The sequence below is a fragment of the Mandrillus leucophaeus genome, unplaced genomic scaffold (genome assembly GCF_000951045.1).
Source record: "Mandrillus leucophaeus isolate KB7577 unplaced genomic scaffold, Mleu.le_1.0 Scaffold240, whole genome shotgun sequence".
NCBI classification, from domain to species: domain Eukaryota; kingdom Metazoa; phylum Chordata; class Mammalia; order Primates; family Cercopithecidae; genus Mandrillus; species Mandrillus leucophaeus.
The window spans coordinates 773,778-778,038 of NW_012102477.1; the positions used below are offsets into that span (position 1 = coordinate 773,778).

General features: G+C 57.0%; 1 protein-coding gene across 1 annotated transcript in view; it reads right to left on the reverse strand.

The window, feature by feature from the left end:
- Nucleotides 1-851, reverse strand: part of DNASE1 (deoxyribonuclease I) — a 17,033-nt gene extending 16,182 nt beyond the window's left edge. The window contains exon 1 of the mRNA XM_011982566.1: nucleotides 753-851. The gene's annotated coding sequence lies outside the window, so the exon portion shown is untranslated. The remainder of the gene's footprint in view (nucleotides 1-752) is intronic.
- Nucleotides 852-4,261: the final 3,410 nt, after the last annotated feature.

Sequence of the window (4,261 nt, forward strand, 5' to 3'; positions counted from 1 at the left end):
AAATAAAATAAATAAAATAAAATAAAATAATAAATAAAATAAAATAAAATAAAATAGATGTGATTAACACCCTAAAATCCATGTCCAAACACCAGCATCTCAGTCTCCTGTGGGCCCATCACCTTTCTTCCTCTGGCCCCCTTTCCCAGTGTACCTGGTGGTCTTCAACTGAGTGTCAGGGACTGTGTGTGACAGAATGGCAGGGGGTCTGAATGTGTCCCCCGACAGGGACAGCCCACCCCCTCCATGGTGGGCAGCAGTGAGACAGTGAATCAGGAACTCCACTGACACTGAGCTCCTCTGCAGTCTTTGTCAAGACCAGCCCAGCTGTGGCTTGTCTCAGGCGAGACAGGGTTGGTTCTAGATGAGAGCCTGGGATATTTCTTAGGGCCCTCCACCTGACAGGCCCCAATCTATTCCCTAACTCCACAAAACTGCCAAAAATCCCACTCTGCTTTTCAGCCACTTTCTGCCCCTCTGCCCTAAGCAGCTTCATCAGCAGATGGCTAGAGCGACCAGTTCCTAATGTCCGTCTCTCTTCTCTGGCTCCTTCGCTCAGGGGTCTTGGCCCCTCAGGTCTAGCCGCCTCGGCAACCCCGAGCGCCCATCTTGGTCTCCCAGCCCCGGGATATTTCCTGCAGCTCTCTGGCTTCCCTGCCTCTCAGCAGCCGCCCCTGCCCAGCTTCTCAGCATCCTGCCCAGCCAGTGCCGCAGGAAGACGGGCCCGCGTGGGAGCAAGAAGTGCGGTTCACCTCCGAAAGCTTGCCTGTGTCATGCTGCTGGGCGGCTCTCTGGTCCTTCAAGCTGGGGCCTTCTGAACACTGGCCGGCTCCTCAGGTCCTGGGCAGGAGTGCTTCACCGTGAGCTCTTCCACATCAGAGGCAGAGCCTGCAGGACCTGGAATGAGTTATTGAAAAGGGGAGGGGGTGAGGACATGGACTGATAACCAGTCAGGCTGGTCCAACTAGCACAGGCCACAAGGACACCTTCCAGCCATAACTGTCCCATCCAGAGATACGCCGGACAATGAGAGTGCCCCAGGGACACAAGGCCGTTTCCCTCTGCCCAGCCAAGCATCCTCTAGGACAGATCTCTGCGTCCTCATGTGAACTCTAGGGTTATGTCTGATGTCCTAACAAGACAGCACACGCCAGGACATGGAAATTGCTTCCACCAGTTCACCTACAACTCCTCAAAGAGAATGGGGGTGTCTGTCCTCAATACAGACCCCTACCCTGCCCCTAGAGGCTTCTGACAAGAACCGCACATCACTGCTGCTTCCTGTCCAGGGCTGGCCATGGGGCTCATTTGCAGACACGACTGCCTGCTTCATGTTGACAGTTTCAGGCCTTCACACTGTCCCTCCCCTCAGTGCTCTGCCTCCTCCACAGCTTGTCCCTCCCTTCGCTACAGCCTCTTTCGTATCATCCAGTTTCAGCGAGCACATGCTGTCCCACCACTCCATCTCCACCGGGGGTGTCTATTCCTCACCACGAATCACATCTCACTCACACTGTAGTTGCACTCTCCTGTCAGATGCAAGCCCCACGAGAGCTGGGCTCCGCCGGCAGCACCGAAAGCAAGGCCTAGGCCGTGGCAGGCGCTCATGGAGAATATGCTGGATGAAAGGTGTGTCAGAGGGGCCTTCTGCTCTGGACCCACGGTTTAAGAGCTCCACTCTCTCCAGCTGCTGGTCGCCCCTACTCAGGGTGAACCCAACGCAAGCCTCTCTGAGGAAGGAGTGAGGGGACAGGCTTCTGTCCCATTTGGACTCTTCAGCCTCCACATCCCATGGCCTGGCAGGATGGTGGAGTAACCACAGGTGACATGGGAGGGCACGGTGGTCTGTGGACTAAGGCACCTGTCAGAGCAGGGCTCAGAAGACGATGCTGCCAGATAGCAGGGAACTCAGAACGATTCCACGTGACACAGAGGCCCCAAGCAAAAGATTGAGAGCTGTTGGGCAACAGATCCTGGGGGGCTGACATGGGCCTGTCTCCACGGCGAGGAGGGGCTCCCACACCGAGCCCAGCAGGAACTGCGTGCTAGTCTGCACTGGTCCACAGTCCTGGGGCCACTGCCAGGGTCATGACGCAGCCCCCACGACACAGCCACCACCACAGCTATAGACACCCTCGGGTCTGAGGCCAAGGCCAAGGCAGTGCTGTATTTCTTCCAACTCCGCCCACTCCTTTCCTGGGTGGGATGGCTGAGAAGGCTGGTTCCACAGTTCTCCCCAGGTCCCTGTGAGCCACTGCTCCCCGGCCCTTGCTCCCCTTCCAGCCCCCAGGCACCCTGAACTGCAGGGTGCAGGACACTAAGGCAATGTGGGCCTCCCAGTGGGCAGCCCCACCCAGGGTGTGGGAGGCCACGGGCCCCAAGCTCCCCTGGAGACTTCTCCCACTGCCCTACCCTCAGGAAGCCATGAGCTGTCACCTTCTCTGTAACCAAACTCTTCTCTGGGGGCCAGGACACGTGCAGAAAGCACTTCGTGTTTTCTCAGGGCACTTGTGGAGCTGAACTGTTTGGAGAAGCCATTTCACGGGGAAGGAGTCACACAAAAGAGGCCTTCCCGCAGGGGTGGCCTCCAGGACAGACGCCTCCCAAGCCTGGGATCGGTGGAAGATGCCGTCCCTCACTGTGCCCCAGACTCCCCACCAGCCATGAGCGGCTCCCCAGAGGGCCTGCCCGTGCTGGGCCCTCGAGCATTCTCCCTCCAAGGGCCCAGCCCTGGGAACAGGAAAGCACCCCAGGAGGAGAGCAGGCAAGGCGTCTGCAAGCCTCAGCCTCCCCAGGAATCACAGGGCTCTGGGAAGCGGCACTGGTTCTCACCTCTCACCACATAAATGCGTCCACTCCCCTTGCCAGGGTGGCTTCCTAGGCTCCTCCCCTGTGGCCCACATGGAGGGGTGGCTGCTCATCGGGGCCACGCCCCTCCCCAGCATGGAGCTGCAGCAGGGCCACGCTGGCCACCACCAGCCACCCCGCCACACAACTGCAGCCGTGGATGGGGTCTCGGGCAGGAGTAGCAACAGCACCTGGGGCCTGGGGATGAAGTCTAGCTTGGTCCTGATCCACCCAAAGCCAGAGTTACCACACACGAGTGGCCCTGTTGGGCCTGCTCCCCACTGTCCAAAGTCCACAGGAGTCACGGTGGAGCCGTCGAGACAGGACAGTGGCTCTGCCCTTGCGAGCTCATGGGTGACAGACTCCTGCCCTCGCTTGAGCCCCAGAGGAGGCGCTGATCTTCGGAGGTGCCTGGGCCCAGCAGTGACAGCCACAGGAAGCTAGTTACATGCAACTTGCTGGGGAGGCCGCTACCCAGGCTGGCACTGTGCCACTTACTCAGCAAGCCTTTGCCATCTTGCTGTTCCTGTTCACACTGTGGTCACTAAAAGGAGAAGGGGAGTGTTAATCATGTCCATCAGCTCAGCCAGCAGCACCTGTTCTGAAACCTCAGCAAGCTCCCAACAGGCTGTTCAGTTTGTTCTGTTTATATACTCATGTAGGATGCAGCAACAGGGAACCCTGAACACCTGGAAAACTGGACAACATACTTCCGTCTGCAGTTGGTGGAAGACAGTGCAGGACAGTGATTCCGACAGAAGGGAAACCAGAGAGTGCGTCCTATGACTGCACCAGTTACAGCCAGGAGGCGGGTTCCAGACTGCAGCACAGGGAGGGAAACTCAGCCGGAACCCGCAGTCTCTCTGAGTTGGGAAGACAGAGTTCAGAGGTCAGGGAGGCCAAGGCTGCTGCTATTTGCAGGGCAGAGTCCTGGGGAGGAGGCAGCTGCACAGAGAGGCAGAGCCAGGATCTGCCCAGGGTCTCCTGGAGTCTTTAGCTGAAAACAGATCTGTGCCTGGGTGAGAAAAAACTATATGAGAAGGCCCAGAAAAGAATCCTGAGGAAGGAGCAAACAAAAAAATCCCCAGAGTTCACACAGGGAATATTTTGTGTTCCCACAAGCCACTGTGGAGAGATGTCCTAACTCACTGGGTACTGAGTCGACTCCGCAGAAGGGTATCACCCTTAGTAATAGAGCTAAGTCAGCTGCAGATTAAAGCAGCACCGGACCCACTGAAACGCTCAGACGCCTCTAAAGGATCGCTGCTTCCAAGGGACTTAACTGCATTCCAGACCCAAATCCAACACTATTCAAAGAAATTGAACAAAATTCACCAGCCAACAATTTATTTTATTTTTTTTATAGAGACAGGGGCTCGCTATGTTGCCCAGGCTGGTCTTGAACTCCTGAGCT